The 22,673-nt window shown below is 42.9% G+C and overlaps 1 long non-coding RNA gene across 1 annotated transcript in view; it reads right to left on the bottom strand.

Annotated features, from left to right (window-relative positions):
- The window catches only part of LOC309344051, a 97,837-nt gene extending 75,841 nt beyond the window's left edge, over window positions 1–21,996 (bottom strand). Inside the window, exon 1 of the long non-coding RNA XR_014157581.1 lies at window positions 21,705–21,996. This is a non-coding gene — a long non-coding RNA (uncharacterized lncRNA). The remainder of the gene's footprint in view (window positions 1–21,704) is intronic.
- Between the last annotated feature and the right edge of the window lie 677 nt (window positions 21,997–22,673).

Raw genomic sequence — 22,673 nt, 5'->3', positions numbered from 1 at the left:
TGTTTACTTGGAAGTAAAGCCTGCTGTTATAAAATTACTTTTAGTCTTCTGCACACCCTTCGAAGAGCTGCCAGTGTTGGAGAAGATTTAGAAAGGGAGAATATAGTTGTTATTACTCTGATTTGTAAAAATGCTTTGTAAATGTCATATAAGCCTTAAACTGGAATATAGTAAACTTGTAAGCATTTCAAAACTAGGAATGGAAATGTTCTCCCTGCTGCAGTCTTCCACCTTAAATAGAATTAAAATACATAAAATGTGTATTATTGTCTATAATAAAATTGTCATTGGGCTATACGGTGTGGCATGCTGCAGAGTAAGATGCACAAAGCACATTGGCCTAAATATGTATAAATAGGTAAGCATGATGCACCAACTGTGTTCTAAGCACTGCTCAAATAATAAAATCTGCAGCTCAAAAATCTGATAGACAGGGACCGAAAGAAAAGAATGTTAACAAAATGCAAACACAGGAGCAAATCCACCTTTGTTGGGAAACTGATGGACCTTAGTGAATATTGTCATGATGCCCCGCAGCTCTTGGACTCCTGGAAAGGTTGGAAAGCACTTCCCTTGCAGTCTCTAATATAATTAGGAGTTGGGACCAAGTGGAAATTTCCCTTACCACTATCAGAAATAGAGCAAATAATGTGTAGCTTATGTTCTTTTTCATATTCAGTAGATCCTGCAGTTAAACTTACTTTTGACCCTAAAATGAAGCTCCAATTCAGCAGCACTGGGATGGAACACGGAGTGATTGAAAAATATGTTTGGACAGCTGGTACAGTCAGCAGCTTTCTTGAAGAAACAGTTTTCAGTCAAGAAAGTCTTCGTTCAAAAAATGTGTCTGTGTAATGGGGCAGGAGTGGGGAAAGCTCCATTATCTTCGTAATGTTGGACAGCATTCTTCAGGAGTTGCATAGCATGAAATAAAACATAGAACAGGCTGATTTATGGGAGTTTTTTTTTTAAAAAAGAAGACTTTAGGGTATAAGGAGCTTCCTTTTTTGTTAAATCAGTCAGTGGGTACCCTTGCACAGTACTGCAAATCCTGACCATTTCTTTTGTGTCTGTGGGTTGATCTTACAACGCCTACTCCCTTCCTTTCATAACTGTACGCAAGCTATCCTTTGCCAATAGAATTTTGGCGTTGGGCACACAAAGTCAGCTCCTGCAAGCTTCAACTTTCATAATCTCGCCTCTCTATTGTTTTTTTTAGCCCTTCTGGCCGTGGCTATGAAGATGGGTTTGAAACTGTGTGGGCAATGGGCTGGTGAAACTGCGGAAGCCCAGCTAAACAGCACTAACATCAGGGCTGGCTTGCCTTGCATAACTTCTTACTCATCATTGTCCATATTGATGCTGAGCATAATTTTTTGGAATGGGTTTGAACAGTTCTACTTATCTTTCTTATAACCCACTGGTTTGGGGGTACCATTGAAGGTCAACAAAAGGTCAACCACTGGCTGAGCAAAGTGAGACCTTAGGTTTTACTCCGGGCATGTCATTCCTCTTGTGAATCTTTTGTTTGTTTGTAATACAGCAAGTACGTTGCTTTAAGTCAATCCCAAAATACCAGAATTAGTCTTGGTGCACAAGCTGAGAACACAATGCTACATTCAAGTGCAAATACAAGCTTGGCTTCCCACTGACGACAGCCGATTTCAGTGGGAAAAAGAGAATGAAAAATGTAATACAATGCGTGATTATCTTTCTTGAGGACTGAGAGCAAAACTACTCGTGATTTTAAAAATAAATTGCCTCTTTGTTTTTAATGTGCAGCTTTTTCAAAGTGCAAATAACATCAGCTGGGAATGCTGATCATTACTGGGATCACAGCAGGCATGGAGGTGTGATTAACCCTTCCCTTCTCTGTGGTAGTTCCTGTGGGAGATTAGCTGCCAAACCTAACAAATGCATATTCTTGCTAGCTAGCATGAAAAGGAGCTAACGCCGCAGAGCTGTATTGCTGACTCAGACCATAGAAATACAATTGGTAGAGTGGGCTCTGCCTGATGTCATTTCCTCTCCTCTCCTGGAGAGGAAGGAACATATAGTACTTCCTGTCATCATCCCCCCTTTGACCAGCATTGGATACAGACATGCCTCTGCTTGCTCCAGCTTTAGGCACATGTCTGAAGCTGGTTATACTTTAAATGTAAGTATTTTGCTGGCATAGTTTTTACTGGTACTGTGAACCAATGCATGAGTATAAAGTAAGTAAATCTTAATTTAAACTTACTTTACAAGTTGTTGCCCGTTTCTTTGTTAAGTGAGGTAAGAAGTGGGATACAAACTTATTTCATAACTGGGCTTACTCAAAACAAGGTTTTACAGCCCAATTCCATTGCTTTTAATTTTGCTGCCAATGATGGATTGTGAAACTGTTCAACCCAGACACGTAGGCACTTGGAGGGTTAAATTGCAACTGAGATACCCTTTCCTGCTCATTAAAACCCATCCCACAGTTCCATCCACTGAAGCTTGTAGTATTTCCTTTGGGGGGAAGGCAATCTCCCTTTGGTGCCAAAGGGGAAATTTCCATCCAACATGTATGCTAGCCCACAATTTAAAGTTTGAAAACTTTCAATAGCAACATCCGTTTTCAAAGAAGGTAGAGGGAAATGCAAAGTGTGTTGTAAATTTCATGCTGGCTTTGGAGACTGAGATATCAGGCTCAAAGCTGGCACTCATGTTCAGAAGACAGCTCTACACTTCATGGACAAACCTAAGTTTGACCTCCCCAACCGTCCTCAAGAGAGCCAGCAGCAAGCAAGTTCTCTCAGACACTGAGGCTATTATATTTTAATCACCAAGGGAAATGAAATGTGTTGTTTCTGTGTCAGGAGCCAATATGTACTGAGATGTCACTAAATCTAAATCTTCATTGCTGCTTGTTAGACTATGGTTCTTTAAAAGGGGAAGAAAAAAACAACCCTCTCTTGCTGCTAGTTGTCTGCATCTTTGACTGCAGCAGCATGTGAGGGGGTGGGGTGGGGGTGGAGCAGCAGCTGTGCTTTTTGGGATGGAGATGCGGCAGGGCGAGGTGGTAGCAAGGTTGGGGGAGCTAGTGTTGGCATTGTCCTTGCAGGGGTTTTTCATAAAGCACCAGTGAATTTGATTTCCCGTGGCGTTTCCTTTCCTTTCTTCCACAACTCTAGCCCGAGCCTCTAAATTTTGAGGGGGAGGCATTATTCAGTGTCTGATCTCTAAAAGGAGAGGTGTTGGGCCCCATGCCTCTCCAATGACAGAACCTTTTGACTCGATGTGAAAGTGGATGAATATATTATTATTATTAATTTATTTTATTTACTTATTAAATTTGTATACTGCCCTTCATCTGTAGATCTCAGGATAGTTTATTTTCTACCAACAGTAATATGGGGCTTTGGAATCGCCTGGTCACAGTACCCCCTATTCTGGTGAGATCTACTGTATTTATAGTCATTATTTCTAATTTTACATCTATGCATATAAATTAGCACATACAAATGTGCTCTCCTTTGCCCCTCCCCCCTTTTGGCAATGTGCAATGGTCACTTTAAACCTGGGGTCTTTCTCATGGGAAGCATTGTGCTCTATCACTGAGTGACTTTGGAGCCTCCCGTGTCAATTGCTCACTACTAGTAGTGAGGAAGGGCATTGGAAGCTTCTATTAGGCTACCAACAATGCAGAGAATAATATTTCTGCTTTTGTTCTTCCTTAAGAAGGATTTTGAAGAGCTTGTGCAGGGGCATTCTAACTCACAGTAATGGGTAAGAGAAATGTTGGTAGATGTCTTCTCTCTCTCTCTCTCTCTCTGTGTGTGTGTGTGTGTGTGTGTGTGTGTGCGCATAGGCCTCTCCCTTCCTCAGCACAGTTTGTGAATTACTTGGCTAGAATCACATCAGAAGTAGGTCTTCAGTGCAAGCCAATATATCACCAACCACTAACAATGATTAAATATGTTTGAAACTGTGTCTTGGTTTATATTTTCAGCAGTTGTTTTGGCAGAGTTACTGTACAGTAGAGTTACTGGCTAATCAGTAAATAATCAATTGGGCAAGTTCATGTTGTTTTAATTTCCCAGTTGGATGAATAATCATTTTTTGCTTCTAAAAGCTATAGATTTTTGCAGGCAAGAGTTCTTTAACTTTACAATTCAGCTGGATTTTTGGAAAATGTTTGCTGGGTAGTCGGAAGAGCATCGGAACTGAACAATATTCATCTTCTGAATTCAGTCAATGGGGTTAATTAAAAGTAAGGCACGCCCTATACTACAAAACTGGAAATATCACAGTGATGTGCAGGTCAGCCTAAGCAGAACCCTGCACTGAAGCAATATTTATCCACGTGGCCAAATTATGGCCATGCAATCATCCCCTCCAAATTCTTAAAAACAAAAACAAAGAACTGATGCCCATCAAATATCTGATGGTCGTTCTCATAGTTCACAATGCCTGGTGGGTGGCCCCTCTCCTGTTTACACAGGACTATTTGAAGGGCTGTCCTCTGCTTCAAGGCAGACACCATTTCAAGGGTTGCCCAGCCAAAGTCCAGTTTGAAGAGAAAGAACCCTAAGAAGAGACGGCAGCTGGGGCCTTGAGGTTGCCCATCAGAACATCACGCGCCTCCACAGCAGATGGAGCTCACTTCGATCAGTTTTCCTGTGGTTGTGAGACGTACTATATGCCCATTAAAATTATAGCAATCATTTCTAAATTTGCAGCTAACATATATAACATTTTATGTAAAACTGTGCCTTCCTCTCTCCCTCCCCCCTTTTTGGTGATGATGCATTTCCTATAACACCCATAATATGATACAATACCTATTCTTCCACTCCAGATATGAAGATAGATTCAGGTAGGTAGCCGTGTTGGTTTGACGCAGTCGAAATAATAAAAAATAAATAAAAAATTGTCTAGTAGCACCTTATAGACCAACTAAGTTTGTTCTGGGTATAAGCTTTCGTGTGCATGCACACTTCTTCAGATACACTGAAGCAGAAGTCACCAAACCCTTATATATAGTGGGAGGGTGGGGTGGGGTATTTCTCAGAAGGGTATGAAGCATAGTTCAGCTCACACAGAATGCAACACCAATAGGAATAGGTATGCTCATCAAGATAATAATAGACCAAGCACATTCATAGAAATGAGGCAGAATAAGAGTGAATTTCCAAGCAATATTTTCACCTTGGTGTACAAGAACTTTTTTTCTTACAGTGGAACTGGCTTTCCAGGTGCTTGTGGCAGACATCCCCCAATCAAGCAAGGAAGATTTATCTAAGGGTAAGCAACCTCCTACTGTGCATCTGGATACACAGCCCCCTTTTTCTATTGCAATGTTCATCTGAGCTCTAATGAACTCACTAGATGTGTCGTTTGAAGCAAAGAGGAAATCTTCATTCAAGGCCACTAGGTGTTACATGTCACTATTTTCCTATAATTACAGCTGGATCAGGACCAAGATGGTAAAGGACATTCCCCCAAGCTTCAGTCATTCTTAGCTATTTACTTGTGGAAGAATTTTGGCAAAAATCAATTCACTGTAGCAATCTGCCTCCTTTGATAATTGTAGGGCATGAGTTCATGAGAGAGTATTCTGAATAGGGAAGTCCCTAAATCAGACACAGTTATACTGTATTGCTTTTTAAAAAGAAAGCAAGGGGAAATCACAGGAAAATATCACTAGATATCCATGACTGCCTCAATCCCTCTCCCACTCTGAACAGCGAAGAGCCTCTATTACCATCCACCACTGGTGAGGAAAATAGTAGAAGTTCAAACAGGAATCAAATAGAGGACTTCTGTTGCAAGACTAAAGTCAGCCAGGTACTCTGTAGTGGGGCAACTACAAAGATATCATCGCTCTACAATTTTTTGTTCTGCACTCTCTAGGATAGAAGATTTCTTTAAACAAGCAAAACATCAAATTGTTCTGTTGTTTTCCAGGATATGGCATCATCATCATCATTTATACTCTGCACATCTGGCTGGGCTTTCCCAGCCACTCTAGAGGCCCAGATCCGCTGTTTCTTAGAACTGTCCCAAACCTCTTGCTCTGGTGCAACTGCTTCACCTCGACCCTGATTCTGACAGATTTGACTATGGCAACAGAGCGTTTCCTGGACTATCCTAATTCAGGCTACTAATGAATGGTTGCAGGTCTGATTGTTTACCCATGGAAAATAGCCCTCATGAACAGTGATCCCCTGACACAGAGAAAGACAAAGGTTCTGCAGGGTTGAATTGATTGCAGACAAACCCACACAAACCCACACAGCAGCCTCAGTTGTTATTGTCAGGATAGGGTTGTTGTTGTTTTTTATCTTATTCTACAGATTGTAATATACTGGGCCTTGGTTAACCTGGAGCAGAGAGAATAATGGGCTCTTATGTGTGTGACAGAAATACCACAATATCTGGCCACAAGGTGCAGCAAAGTCAGGGTTGGCGGGAACTGCTGCTGCTATGTTAGTTTGTTTTTTGTTAATTTAATAGGATTGTGGGAATGGAAACATTAGCAAACAAATTTGGACATGCACTAAAAGACACACTTTGAGGAGGTCATGTTTGTGAAACAGGGTCTGTGCTGTGTTAAATAGCCTGTACTTTGCAAAATGCATGTGTAACAGGCACATTCTAATTAGTTGTTGGGGGGGAGTGTTGCACCTGGGGTAGGGAAGCATGACAAGGTGAAAGGTCAGCGTTAGGCATGAAGGCACTGACTAAACAGACTTTACACTCAGTTAAAAGTCCAGACAACCCCTGCAGTGTCACCTTATAGCTCTGAGGGTGTTTTCTTTTCAAAGCATAAGTAATCGATAAACAGAAATGAAATCACTAGTATAGTTTAGAAATCCTTTTTAAAAAATAAAAATACGATTTCCCTCACTTTTACTTGCTCCTTACGTATCAAAGCATTTAATCCTTATTCTTTTAATGTCAGAAGCTGCCCCCCCCCCATTATTATTATGCTCTGGCTTCACCTTTCTGGAACATGGTTACATTTCGATTTCAGATCGGTCAACACATTTTGGAAAACACACATCACAATGGCGTGGGAGGAAAGGACGTCAGGCAACTGAGTAATTTTATTCAAGAGCAATTTGCAAACTTTGCTTTTAGCATTCTCTTGGGAAATGCATCTTTGGGGAGGGGAGGGAATAGAAAACTGCCTTTATAGAATTGCCAACATTTTTCTGGCAAGGCTCCTCTGCCTTCAGCTGCTAGGGGACAAGTACAAATACAGCAGGTTGCTTTTCTACTGGAACAGAGACACAGTAAAAGGAAAACTGCTAATTTTCTCCCTTTCCATGCAGTAATTAAAGGAAACAAGAGGCCACCAGGGGAGGAGGTGGCAGTGTTAATCCACCTGGAATGCATCTGGCTCCTCTTGGCTGATTGTGCGTAAGTGAGAGACAGACAGACAGACAGACAGACAGACAAAGAGAGACTTGCAGTGCTATGGCAAAGTCACTAAGGACAGCACAGGAGCATCACAGCATCAGGGTCATAGACGGTCCAACTCCAGTCACTCACTCAGCCTCTCATCTGGGGCATAGCTGCTGAGCATGACTCCTCCCACTCTGCCTTCAGCCAGTAAAAAGACCCTGAATCACTGGGAAAGGGGAGAATCTGCTGCTCAGACAGCAGCGGCACCATCAGGGAATGACTTTGGAGCAGAAGACCAGAGTTCAGCTGAGCAGAGAGAGCAGGGGACCCGCAAATGCAGCAGGACAGGCTTACCACGTTTTGAAGTAAGTGAAGCAATGCACATTACTATCTAAAGAGAGGATGAACTCAGGCCATTAAGTCCAGAAGCTCAAACTATCTGGCTGAATAACTACTAGATGCTGTAGAAGTACCCACCCCATGTCATTGTATTGTGCTGTTTGTTACAAGCCACTGTGGGGCTTATTTTGGATCAAAATACATGAGCATGTCAAATAGTCACATAAAACAATTATCTAATGCCAACTGTCCTAATTATAGCATTATACAAGATGGTGGAAATACTATGAAATACGTCTCTGAACTCTGGTTTGTGCAATGGCTGCAATCAGCTGTACATAATTTCTCCATGCTGGCTAAGTTATAATGAGCTCTAGAAACCCATGGGGTGCTTCCCATACCCCATCATCAATGGTGCAGTCCCACTGTGGAAGGATGTGTGGATCCAGAATTGGCCTCCACAGTCACTTACAGGCTCATTGTTAAAACTGTGTTTATGGAAGACAATCTTACTAGGCTACGAGTGATAGCCAAAGAAGAAGAAGAAGTTACCTATTTGCATGTCTGGTGCCAACACTGTGAGACTGCGCCAAAGCACTTCTCAGGATTGGTTTTATGAGCCCAAATCAAATTTGAGGCAGTCCCATTGCCCCCCACCCTATCTCAAAGGACCAGCTCAAATGTTAATACATTCGGGTGCCTTGTCGCGAAAATTAAGCTGGCCAAAGTAAGGCCCATCCCTACTTACTTTGCAAGGAAACAATATCTCCCATTCTGCAGCTTATGCATGGTTTGTGGCTAAGGTTTCACACAGGCCAAAGCACATCATTACTTGTCTGTTTTCCCACCTCAACCATGCTAGAATGTGAAAGGAGAAAGAGGCATTTCATTTTCTTAATGCACTTTTGTACAGCTCTGAAGCCAACAAGAAGGCAATGGGAAATGCCCAGTGGAACTTAACGCAACCTGCTTAGCAGGCAGAAGGAAGCTTTTCTTGTCCTATCCAGGGTGTAGGGATTAGGGAGAAATTTGATTAAGTTAACATTTAAAGACAAACTTACCTAATTCACACTTTCTGTAGCAATATGTGAACGAGAACACAATCAACTTTCAACATGTTCACTTCTCTGAATTTTGCAATGCAGCCAAGTAATGCGTTCAAAAATGCATATACAGGGCTGGAGTGTGCATTAAGTGTGCATTAAAATGCATATATTGGTGTAAATAACATAGAGAAGTGCACCATATTAGGGGCGACTGCTTTGCAAAAATGTCTTTAGGCAAAACTGCATACCAAGGTGGTGAAGAAATTCACACTAAAATGCTGATGAATTTGCATGTCTTTTTTAAAAAAAATGCAAACTGATACAGAAATGAGGAGAATTCACCTTAATATTGGGAAAATGAGAAACCGAGAAACCTAAATTAACAGATTCGCTCATGCATAGCTGGGTGCCATTGTGTTTTCACCGAAGTGGGGGGTGGGGATGGGGGAATAGCAAAAACCTAAAATGTTTTTTTTCTTTCTCTTTCTCTTTTTTTGTTTCAGTCCCACATATGTGAGTCAGAAAGCAATTTTCTGTCCCTACAAAATGGCAGGCACAGACGCAAAATGTTATTTAAGACTTCAACCTCTGCTCATCCACTAAACTTCTGTTATGAATCCAGATGTTTTCTGTTATCGGTCCTTGTCAAAAGCCAACTGAAAACATACCAAAATATGCTTCTAGCCACACCTGTGCAACTGGGCTCCCCTCCCCCGCTCCTCTACCCCAGCAGCTATTTAATCTATTCATTTCACAAGTTACGTATATCACTTGATTGTATTAAAAGCACAAAGTGGATTGCATTAGCAATACAATCCTAGGCATGTGTAATTCTCACTGTGTTCAACAGGACTTACTCCCTAGTAAGTCTGTTTAGGATTGCAGCCTAAGGTCCAAAAAAGGTTTAAACTATATCTCTATTCAAGCATTCCAATAACTTATTGATAGCTGATCTATATGTGGAGTAAGGGCCAGTTTTTCGCAAGAGCTTAGAAGGATACAGGGCCTGATCTGCAGTCAGAGGCACATGGTGCTACTGCAGGATCCCTGTTAGTGCTGAGCTAGTCAGTCTGTGTCAGGGTAGTGGTCTCACTGCAATAGTGTCCCCAAATGAAGGTGGGTTTTCACTGAACAAACTGGGTTGCGTTAGCAAAGTTTTGAATTTCACAGAACTCTTTTTTAAATGGAATAAAAAGCTTTCCATTCTGTCTAATAAAGAAAACTGTCAAATACCCTAAACCAGCTCATTCTGTTTTAAACTGTCAGACCTTCAGGACCAACTCCTAGGGAAGACCACATGCTTTCTCACTTCACCATTCGCTGTGAATCAATGCAGTTTTATCCCAAAACATTTTCAAGATCTCTGTTTTGCCTCCTTTGTTTACAAGGGTTAATTCTGCAGCTCTTACATGGACAAATTCAATTGAAAGTCTCAGGGAACATGGTATATGTGCTCTGATTATGAATTCTGCCCTGCTTGTTAGAATCACTCCCCCCGCTTCTTTTTTTTTTTTTTTTTTTGTCCTTTACTGTGGTCACAGTTGTGGGGGTTCATGGGCAAGCAGAAAAATTAAGAGATCCCAAAACACGCTTTCAATGTCTGAGTTTCCATGCACAAATTCTTGCATGCCTTGGCAGGTAAGCAGAATATATACAGTGCATAATTCTACCCAATTGGTACATGCCGTTTTATTGGTGCACGAAAGTTGACAGTATACCCAGCTGTAATTTTGCTCATTTATTTTTCCCATTTGAGTAGTGCTTTTAGGCGTATAGCATTCCAAGGCAGTTTCTAAAATGTGGAACAATTGTCTCAATAAAGATTTATATGGTACAGCCAAAGAACACCGTTTCGTAACAGCGGTTTAAAGAAAAGCCATACAGACATATCTGTCAGATTAAGCATCATAAAAAGTTTGGGTGAAAAGAAACGTATTCACTTCAAACTAAAAGGGTAACAGAAAGGGCAGCTAGGTGAGCTTTGCTGGGGGAGCAAGTTCTGTTATGGCAGGGTGCCATAAGAAAAAGGACTATATTTCGTGTCATCCCCACCTCATCACAGCAACCCACAGAAGGGTCTCTTACCCATGGTCAGGCTGGTATGGAAAGAGATTGGCCTTGTGGCATCTCGGTCATGAGTCTTGCAGGATTTTTAAAGTTCAAACCAGCATTCCAAATTAGGTCAAGAAACAGACTGGGAGCCAGTGGAGCTCTTTGAAAATGGGTAACATGTGTTCCACTTGCCTATCTGCCATATTTTGTATTAACCGTGCAGAGACCTACCTAGGGTCCCTTGCACCCTTGGCAAGGAGCTGTATTGCTCCCTTCCCCTCCCCCCACTTCATATAGGGAGCGGCAGTCCTTCAATTAATAAGGTATTACTGTCCTGAGAAGTTTAAGGCTTTATAGGACAAAACCAGCACTTTTAATTGGGCCTGGAAACAATGGCAGCCAATGCATTTGGGCCAGGATTGGTGTTACATGCTCAAACCACCTTACCCAGGTGAGCAACCTGGCGACCAAAGCAGTTTCTGTGCCAAAACCAAGCCTAGAGCATCAGTTTCCTCCAAGAGCACTTGGATCTGGTCCACAATCCAATATTACCATCTACTGAAAGACAGAAATACTACTTATGCTATTAAATCTCTGAAAGCTTTCAGATTGGGCCACTATGGGTCACTTAAGTTGATTTGTGATTTTCAAACTTTCTACCTTTCCACATTGACTCCTCTCTCATCTCTTGAGAAGCCGCTTCATATCTTCCATACAGCAACAATGAATTCCAGAGTGCAGACTCAATTCATGTGGGGCACTTCCCAAAGTTAGTGGGCCTCACCGTAGCCCAACACAAACACAATGCACAACCTAGACTTTGCACAACCCCAAACTTTCCTCTGGCAACAGATTGCAAGGAAGGTAATGGTGAGCACGCTCATTTTTGGAGAAACCCATGCATCATTACTAATCTAACTGAGGAATCCCTGAGAAGCTTCCAAGGAACCCCATGGCTTTCCTAGAAAATGGACTGAAAACCACTGGGCTAGATGTCTTAGAATCTTTAATAACTTTCATACATCTCCATAGGATGGAAAGCCACAACCAGTTGTGGTTTTTCAGCACACGTACATACCGTGAAATGTACACACGTGCAGCTTTGATTACTGTTGATGATGGTATGACCAGAGAATCAGACGAATTTTCTGATTCAGACATTTGATGATCAGCTTGTTTAATTCAAACAATGCTCCTTTTAGATACAACGACCAAAGTAAAATTTCAGCTTGTGGTGAGATATCGTGACTTTTTTGAAGCAAGCGAGAACTCTATGAATCCTATACTGGGATTTCAACTACAATTTGAGACTGTTTCAGTTCCTCCTGACGCAAACAACATACCTTCATGACGAGCTTATAAAATTTAAAAGGGAACTATTAAAATACATGGCATGATCCAGCAACATTTACAGCACACACTCCTGATGGGTATGTTCAGAATACAGACAAATATCTCCCATTCAGATAATTGGGGCTTAACTTCCGCTGGATTGTACTTGCAGTGTTAGTTCATGGTTATTTTTAAACATTGGTAATGATACTGCCATTTTAATAATTCCAGCTCTTTTACTCAATTTTTAGATGGCAGTGTTGTGGTGAAAAATATTTTAAAGTATTACAATTTGCATCTTCTAGTTATTTGTCACATCTAGAACATGCCTGTAGATTATTGCACAGCACAGCAGGAAAGTACTGCATACATTTCAGTGTATGCAGTTATAAATTACATATCACAGCCACTTTTCTCCAGCCACACTCACCCTACAGTTAACAATGACAAGGAATCAAGCATGCTATAATTTGCTCCCTCCCTCCCTTATAATGCCTGTGGGTTTCTCTCTCTCTCTCTCTCATATCGTGAGAATAAGCAGTGTTTGCCTGCGTGCAGGATGACACCAAGGATGCTTGAAGAACCCGATTGTTGTGAATTCTGATACCAACTGATTCACAACCTCCCAGAACCCAAATTACCCAAGGCTTTTCACACTTTCCAAATGTTCTAACACAGGTGTTGGTGCAAAATAAAACTATCGAAATGTTTTTGAAGTGTGGGTTTTCAAAGAAAGTACATTTAGTAATTTGTGATTTGGAAGGAAATGCATTTAGAAACACACCTTTTGAGGGAAAGCAAATATCTTAAAGTTTTGTGAATTTTCAAGCACGTTTTGTTTTAAATGCACCGAATGTGAATGAACGCATAGCACACACCCTAGATAACCATGCCTTCTTGGCAGTGGCGTAGCGTGGGTTGTCAGCACCCGGGGCAAGGCAAGTAATTTGCGCCCCCTAACCCGTGGATTTGCGCCCCCTAACCCGTGGATTTGCCCTAACCCCAGATGTTGCGCCCGGTGCGGCCGGCCCCCCCTGCACCCCCCACGCTATGCCACTGCTTCTTGGGCACCACCTCATTCTAGAAAAAGGACTCCACCTACATCCTCCACACACAGACACATAAAAACAGTTAACATAGCAATTCTAGTCCAACCCATATACATCAAATATTCCTAATTATTTCAGCTCTGGCTAACCAGGACGCAAGACAAAGGCGAGATTGATGTAGTATGTCTCACAATGGCTCTACTGATTTCTCCACTGGCCCTTCCTCTGCACATGGTCAATTAGAATTTAAAATCCTGTGCTGATTTCATTCTCTGGAATTTTTAAGCAGGTCGGGAAGAAAGATGTTATTGAAAGGAAAACTCTCATCTAAATAAGAAAAGAGCACGTGGCCATCTGGTTCAGTTCTACCGTACAGAAAAGTTGTTGAAACTCAGACTCTCCCCCCCCCCAACCCGCCTCTCTTTCTGTGCAAGAGTTTGCCAAGGAATCAAAGAGGAGTATGTTTACATTTAGGTTCCCTTAACATATTTTTATCTCCAAAAATGCTCTACGCAGCTCGTTTCCTTTCTATAGATGCATATGTTCGCTTACTCATGTCCCATGCTTAGCAAGATTTGTAGGCTCAGTTGCCAGCAACAGGCTTGATACAAGTAGGGGCAATCCAAGCAGTCCTTTTAACGTTCTAAGAATGTCTCTGATATAATTTTTTCTTCAAGGCTGTAAGGATGGCTTCACGTACTAAGCCTTTCCTACATGCTCTGGAAACAGCATGAAATCTGGGTGTAGACCATAACACATTTGACCTTAAGTAGGCACCCTGGAAAGCCACAGCTCACGCTATGCTAAACTTTCATTTCTGACATGGGAAAGTTTATACCCCATTAAATGAGGTACAAACATTTCTGGGTTCCTGACAGATGTGTCGACCCATTTCTTTTCCCTTTCCGCTGTCCTGTCTCCCCTTCTGCATTACCGGGTGCTTTATAAAACGCATAATGTAGATTTCTACCTTTGCACTTATGTGCTGTCCATGTGTCAATTTATTTTTGGATGAACGAAACCAGGTTACCTCCTGATCCACAGTACAGCTATTTACAATATTTGGAATTCTATGCCTCCTCTGCTGCCACCGCCCTTTTTTGACTGCATGGGCACAATAACATAAATCTGGCAGTTCGCTAATTGGGGTGAGGGTTATTTGTATGTGGAAGAAGTTAAAAAAAATAACCTGCTGGAAATACGAGAGTAGTGATGGACAAAAGTGGACGGAAATTAAACAGAACAATGTGTATTGTCTAAGTCTAAGTGTATACTTAATATGCAAATTATTTTGGAAATGTACACAAGCCATTTGTGTAAGTGTGCAGGCATTTTGTAAATGTTTTGAAATTTATCCCCAAATACGACTATTGCTTTTCTTTTACCAAATGCAGCCAGACAGGCTGCAAGCTACAGGGGAAGACTAGCTAAGGAGGAGCTGTTTAACCCTTTACTCCTTGGTGACTTTACCATCGATTTACACAAGAAAAAAAATACAGAGGGTATAGGGTTAGTAAGCCCCTTCCCTACCCCCACACACCCCATCAACTTATCCCAGCCACACAATATTCCGTCTGTAAATTTCATAGCTACAAATTAACTACACACAACTGAGCATCACACGACACTGGGCAGCATGTTTATGAATCAAAGTTTCGTAGCATTTTTTCCACCGAAATTTGGGGTGCTGAGATCAGACCATATCCTAAAGGCTTGCCAAATTATCTCCTCCACCACACTTTGGCATACACGCACCACAAATGTAAATGGTTCCAAAACCTACAGATCTGCAGGTGGCTGGCCACAGACCATTACCACTAGTCAAGGCACAGGGAGCAAGTTCGCTACAGACACATCAGCTACAGTCCCACTGAAACAGCAGCTGTAACACTGAAGTACTGCAATAAGAAGTGCTTCTTTAATGATCTGCATCCCCCTTGCCGGCTCCTACCACCAGGCAGAACACCAAGTGGAAGCATTGTTCAAATTCTAATTATTTCCAATAACCATGATTTCTACTCCAGCTTGTTACAAAAGCCAATCTGTTAAAAAAGGTGTTATTGCTAGGTTCATTCAGAGGTGATGGTTATAGGGAAAGGGTGCGGTGCTGAGTGTATTTCTTGCATTGATTTACAGATGTTGGTGGCAACGCTGGAAGCAGTGGGGGGTTGAAGCAGGCATGCAGCAACGACCTTTGTTTCCTGCACATGCAACCCTGTCCTTTTTGGAAGGCTCAGAATGGCTCCTGTCCTTGGGTTCTCCTTCTGGCACTTCTGGCATCTATTCTTTGCATGCAGTCACCTAAATAATGTACCCTGTTCGCTACAGTCTGGAAGCAAAGATGGAGACGAAGACATTCCGGTGGTGGAAGTAGGATGACCTGGTTCAGCAATGGTTGCCTAATTAGCACCATGTGAGAATACCCAACACGTAATTTGAGAAGATGTGGGTAAGGGCTGATGCAAACTTCATGCAGTAATTACAGCAGTCAATGCCTTGAATATATAAATCAGGACATGTATTTAAAGCAGTGCTGGATGCATGGTATTGAGTCATGCTGAATTTGCTATTCCCGGTATAGGTCTACTGCGTGTTCCTCTGAAAAGGCAAATCTTAGAGTTTGTGGTCCTGTTTCTGTGAACACTGGTTTCGTCCTTAGAAGAAACAAGCTTGCTGCATAATGTCTGAATGGGTTCTTCTAGCCAAGGAATAGGAGAGGCTGATCAGTAGAGGGAAACTCAACTGCACGTATGTATGTGTAAGTGCACATACATGTGTGTGCACCTAGATAGATAGGGCACAGGTGTACAACACTGGATTCTTCAGGAGACTGTGAATATACATTTTCACAGTTATTTTGGAAATACAGAAGAACCAGATTTCTGAGTCAGGCAACACAATGTCACACCATAAATTTAAAGGGCTAGTGGTAATAACAAATGAACTCTCAAAATTATCCACTCAGTCTGTGGACAGAGAAATTGGTGGTGCGTTGGTGTTTTCACCAAATTTCTTATGGGAAAGGAGAAATTATTCAACAGTTAACACAAATGAATATAGGAAGGTGCTTTCTACCAAATCAGACCATTGGTCCATCTAGTTCCTTATTGTCTGACTGGCAACAGCTTGCAAGGGTTTCAGATTGGAGAATTCCCAACCTTATCAGGACCTGCCGGAGATTGAAGCTGGGATTTTCTACAGGCAAATCATACGCTCCACCACTGAGTTACAGCTCTTCCCCTTTCTTGGGGAGACCATTTGCACTGGCGATAGCACGGCTTCCTTCTTTTCTCCCTAAAGTTCTTTTTGTTGTTGCTGCTGCCGTATTGTTGCAACACAGGTGCAGAAACTGTGTAGGCAAACCGGCCACCATTTTTGCATCCTCCACAATGCCCTAGACCAAGCGCCATTCCAGGGCATGATGTGTGTGTGTGTGTGTGTGTGTGTGTGTGTGGAGAATGACGACTGCCACACACAAACACAAAATGAATAATAGTAAGAGAGAATATCTTGATTTTTGATACTCCTTCAGAATGAACTTACACAACTGTTCAACAAACTATTTATTAGATGTAGCTACTGTTCAGAAGATTATACCAAGGAAAGTATCAGTATCGTAATGAATCCCACTTAAAAGTGGGGAAACTGTACAGCAAGGGTGTTTGATCCTGGATAAACTTAATTCAGTTGCAGGTTCCCATTTCCAAAGGCTAGAGCAGCAGTCCTGTACCTAAAAGTTTTAAGTTTAAAACTTTTTGTACTAATGAATGTATATTGACTCAGAAGTGGGGATGAAGCTGTACATTGTGTATATTTCTGACTGTGAGTCTTCTTCTTTTTCCTTCCCTTTTTACGTATTTCTTTTGTTTTACAAAGCCACAAAGGCTGTGATTTGAAACACAAGTAGATTTTTGAGCCCTCTCCCTTTCCCCCATTACTCCGCTGAAATCAACTGAAATCCAGCTGTTTTCACCCCAATGAAGAAACTGTATGGGTGCCCATATAATTTCCATTGAGGAAGTCAGAACAGCGAACAGTCAGTTTTCAACCTTTCTCTTCACACTTTGAAGGAGACCAGTACTGTACATTTTTTTGAAGAAATCACAAGATCACTTACCGCCATTGAAGGCTGTTATTGGCCATTGTGGTGAAGTTCTGGTCATTTACAGGTAAGATGTGAAGTAACACACTGGGATTATGAAATCTCTTTAAGTATTGAATATATATTAACATCTGTTGGTGCATTAAATAGGTAGAAATCGGATATAAATGCATCTTTGGAGATGCTGTAACCTCTCTAGTTATTTGAAGTAATTAAAAAAAACTGCTTTAAGAGGTAAGTAAACTGAATAAATGACAGTTATAGATAGGTAGCCGTGTTGGTCTGCCATAGTCAAAACAAAACAAATTCCTTCCAGTAGCACCTTAAAGACCAACTAAGTCAGTTCTTGGTATGAGCTTTCGTGTGCATGCACACGAAAGCTCATACCAAGAACTGACTTAGTTGGTCTTTAAGGTGCTACTGGAAGGAATTTGTTTTGTTTTGAATAAATGACAGTGATAATGAAAATAGAGCACATTAAGAACACTAGAATGAATGTGTTTTCATGAACAACCTTTCAATTCCTTACCCACTCACGTTGGAAAAAACTCTATTGGGCTTAATGGGACTTCATTTTAAGTACTTCAATACACACTTACAAGGAAGTAAGTCCATTTGAACTCTAGGTATACATTTATAGTATAGTGCTGTTACATACTGAGAACTTAGACTGCTGGAATTCCACTACCCTATCAGAACTAAGTAAGGAGTTTTAAATGTTGTTTTGTTGTATGGATGGTATTTTCATACACATGCAATAGGCTGCATTACAGTGCAGATGGACAACATTATAGGTCTCCTCTTTAAATAGAAATTTTAAGGAAATGTTTTGTTACACTATATCAGTTAACATGTTACTCAAGTTACTTTGCCATATGTGTGCAGACAATGTTTCCATTGAAATTATTTAGAGAATGTCATTACTCCCGCCCCCTGCCCAACACACATACTTTCTCTCATAAAAATGCCTTCAGTGGGTCAGGGGAACTTTTAGAAAGAAAGTTACTAGCTGAATGCACCACTGAAAACAAAAACAAATGAACAGAAAATCAATTTACTCATTGAGTAAACCTAAAGCACTTCACAAAATTACAGATGTATCTTTTTTAAAAAAAAACGACAACACTTTATTTGCATTCCTCCCTCGCTGCATAGGTTTCACTCTCAATAACAGTGTTTGGTATAAATGTATTATAATGGCCATATCCATTTCTATATTGCATGGCTGGGCACAGAATACTGGTTGGTATGTGAAACTAGCTTTGAATGAGAGATGTGTGACCTTCCCACCCTTTCACCTAAGAGATTTCACTAATATTATTTTAAAACGACATCAACATTCTCTTTAACTGGCCAAATTTCAGGCAAAAGTTGCTGTTGTTTTCAAACATCATTAGTGAAATTTATCAGGTGAAGAGGCAACAAGGTCACAACACTTCCCTATTCAAAGCCAGTTTCATTGCTTTTGCACCGGGTTTCCATAACCTGGCACGTTTTAGGCTGGTAAAAGCAGTTTTACACCAACCAGTACTCTGCGCTAAGCTTACCATAAAAGAATCAACCTGCACATTATAATGCATTTATAACAAACACTTACCGTGCAAAAGCCGCAGGAAATATTTCCCTAATCTTTATCAACATTTTGTTAACTTCCTGCAAAACTCATACCTATGCATCACCTGTTCAGGATCATCCAAAACCGCTTTGAATTTGGTTTCAGGCAAAATTTCCTAGTGACTCCACTCTAAATATTTCTTGTCTTTAAGGCTACAGTCCTGTACATACTTACCTGGGAGTAAGCCATTGAACTGCACATCATCAGACTTACTTCCAAGTAAACAAATGTAGAATTGCACAGTTACTCATCTCCTTTTAACCAATTCACAGGCCACATCGAAATTTTAAGTGCAGCTCTGAAGGCATAAGCACCTCAGTGTTTCACCCCAAAGTCCAACTTTATGAAAGTGTTGTTTCTCAAAACAATGCAATAGCTGCCTAACAAGGGGGATAACAGCAAAGTAAATGACTTGATGCTTCTTACAAATAGGTTATTGAATTACCTTGGCATTTTTATGTATGTTCGTCTAAACATAGTAATCTTTTTTTTAAAAAAAGGGGAGGGGAGAAGCACCATGCAAGACACATGTGTGCAATGTCTTTCTATAGACACCACACTTTCTAAAAATAATACCTGTGGGAACTGTCTCATAACTGCCATAGTATATGAAATGCACAGCACATGAATGCTAAAGTAAACTGTGAGCTTGACAAAACTGCAAAGAGGAGCAGATAGTGGTGCTTGCAAATGCATTGCGAGGGACAGAGAGAAAATACGTGTCAAAACGGGTCCTCGCCTGGCTAGAGAAAGGGGATATTGTTTGCTTGGGTCTTGCCACGGTGTGAGGAGCAAGACTCCCACCCTTCTTCTGCATGCAGTTGAAGAATAAGCCTGGCGTGCATTGCGTGCAAGCTCCTTGATTGGAGAATGGGGAAAGGGGAGGGGGGGACCTGGCTGGAATCCAGACAGGCTGGAGTAAAGCGCTCTGTTGATCATTATGTCTGGCCTTCAGGTGTCTCAGCTCACAGTGGGCGGTGGTTGGGGGAGGTGTAGATAACAGTACAGCAGACAAAGAAGAGGAAAAAATAAAAGAGTGTTGCTTTGTGTGTGTGTTTAAAAAAGGTTATGAGATATTTTCACGCTGAGTCCTCCTTTTAGAAAATGCATTCCTTGGGTTCCTTTCCCAACAAACCACAGCAAGCGTAGGCTCTGCCCACGAAGATTTATTTCCAACTGTAATTAGGAACGTCTGGAGTCTCACTAAACCATTTTCTCATTTTAATTGAAATTCATATTTCAAGGGGCGTTGTTTTGTTTCGCTGTGGGTGAACCTAGAAACAGTTTGCATGTCTCTCTGTGTGTTAGGTTTTGCTCTGCACTTTCTTACAGACCCTGCTTAGCTGGGTCTGAATCAGATTTCTATTGTCCTGTTCGCCCTCCCCTCCTCCCCTCCCCTCCGTCCCAAACCGCTCCCCTGTGAAGCTAGTTTCAGAATGCAACTTTCTCATAAAGGGTCGCATTTTTCTACTCTTTAGTGCCTGGTGAGAATTCTTTATACGAGCATAAGCTGTAAATCAAAGTGCCTTGCTATACTCCGAGACTCTTGAATTCATTTTTTCCCCTTCTCGGGAGGAGGGGAGAAAAAGAGGGCAAAGAAGGAGAAGAAGAAGAAGAAGGAGTAGAAACTACACCCCCTTATGCTTTGTCTGTTGCTCCTGCTTGAGAACTCGTAAATCTCATGCAGCAAAAGCAACTTGAATCTCTCGTGGTGTGTGTGTAAAAAGCACCAGGGAAAGGCTCCTTATTATGAATGTCTTCTGATTGCCTTGTCTTCTCCTCCCTCTGATCTTGTGCTATGAAAAGAGTCCCACACCCCTTTCCTTTTTCTTTTCTTCTTCTTCCTTCTTCTTCTCCCAAGCCCGTTGGGAATTCAAGCAAATTCAAAATCAAAGGCGAGAGGAGAATTCCAATGCGTGTCTATGTGTGTTGGGGTTTCTTTTTTTGGGGGGGGGGAAGCAGCCTCTCCCCCCTAGGTGCAATTAAATTATCCTAGGCAGGCAAATAAATAAACAAATCGCTGGGAAGAGATTTATTTATTTATATGTCAAGAAAGAAAGAAAGAAAGAAAGAAAGAAAGAAAGATATCCTACTCGAAAGAGGGGGGGGTGAGAATGGAGTGGGGGGGCGTCTCTTGCCCCATAGACCCTTGTCCAGAAGAACCTGCGAGGCGTTTTGTCCCCGAAGTGTCTCCGGGCGGCCTCATTATCATAACTGTCAGATGCCTGCAAAGTGTGGCGCGTCCTCCCCTCGCCAGCTGACTTGGCAAAGTTTGTCCCTCGCTTGCCCGACGCCCCACCCGGAGCGCCGCACCTCACTCAAGACCCCCCCCCCCCAGAAAGGAAGACGTGGAAAATCAATAAGGAGCCGAGCGTCCTCGTCGTCCGTCCCCCCCCCCCCGAGCCTCTTTCCTCGTCGCCGCCGTCCCCCCCCCCCCCAGCCAGCCAGCCAGCCAGCCACCCCACCTTCCCCCTCCTCGTTTTCCCTCACGAACAAAGCAGGACACTGTCTGTGATAAGCAGCGGCGTGGCTTCGCAGACTTTTGCCCTGAGGGAATAACTCTGCACATTTTATATATATATATATAAAAAGAAGTTGAGGGCTTTCTCGGAAAATCGACAGGCGACCCTCTCCCCCCCCCCCAGCAAAGTCTTCTCCTCAGGAATGCCCCCACCACCTGCGCGCCAAAGGCGGCTCCGCCGAGAGTGAGGGGAAACGTTTTTTGACACATGCCCGGGACCGAACCCGCCGCTCGGAGAAGAAAGAAGGGGATGGGGGACGGCACTCACCGTTTCCCGCTGAGGCGAAGTCCCTCCGGCGTCGGCGTCGAGCTGGACGCGGCGTGAGAAGCATACCAAAGATGCAGAATTCCCAGGGGATGGATGCGCGGGGGGCCGGGGCAGGGGCTGTGTCGGGCCGGGCCGAAGAAGAAGAAGAAGAAGAAGAAACGGAAAGGAGGGCGGTGGTGGGAAAGTCTCCCTTGTCCAGCAGCTGCCGCCGCCGCCGCCGCCGCCGCCGCCGCTGCGAACGGGGCGCTCCCCTTTGGCGCGCGCAGAGACATCCCACCGCCGGCGCGAGCTGGCCGACCTGAATTGAAGAACTAAATAGCGCCCGTGTGAAGAGACAGGGTGATGGTGATTGCTGGAGGTGGGCGGGCGGGCGGGGTGGGGAGGGGAGGGGGGGTCTAAGCATCGTCACGTGAGGCGCGACGCGCTCCCCCATTGGCGGCGAAAGCATAACTTGGGCACCCCTTCGCCTTTCTCCGACGCGTCGCTCGGCGAGAGTTGGGAGTGCGCGCGCCGAGGGAGAGCTCGTCTGTCTTGTCTGTCTGGGTCCTCCTCCTCCTCCTCGCCGCCGCCGCCGCCGCCACAGTCCGTGTGGAAGAATGACTGTAGGGTTTCCGAAGGGGACGGGATTAGTAGAGGCGCGAGGCGGCGAGCGTGAAGTCATTCTCCGGCTGAGGCGGGAGGGTGGGTGGGGACTGGGAGGAGGCAGGCCACCGCCCCTGCACGCACACGGGGACACACACACGCACAGACACATTCACCACGCGTGTGTGTGTATTGTGTGGTGAGGAAAGCGAGCCCCGTCGAGGCGCGTTCGTAGCGCGCGCTTTCCACACGGGGCTTCGTTTGGGGTCTGAGGGAAGTATTTGAAGAAGAAAGAAAAGAAAAGAAAAGAAAAGAAAAGAAAGAGGCTTCCGTTCAGGGTTCGCTTAAGGATTTGGGGGTTTTGGTCGACACACCATGAACAAGGGC

This window comes from Podarcis erhardii, assembly GCF_964252035.2.
Source record: "Podarcis erhardii genome assembly, chromosome: 6".
NCBI lineage: Eukaryota > Metazoa > Chordata > Lepidosauria > Squamata > Lacertidae > Podarcis > Podarcis erhardii.
Note: the sequence above shows the minus strand (reverse complement) of the source record. Positions and strands in the feature narration are given on the sequence as shown.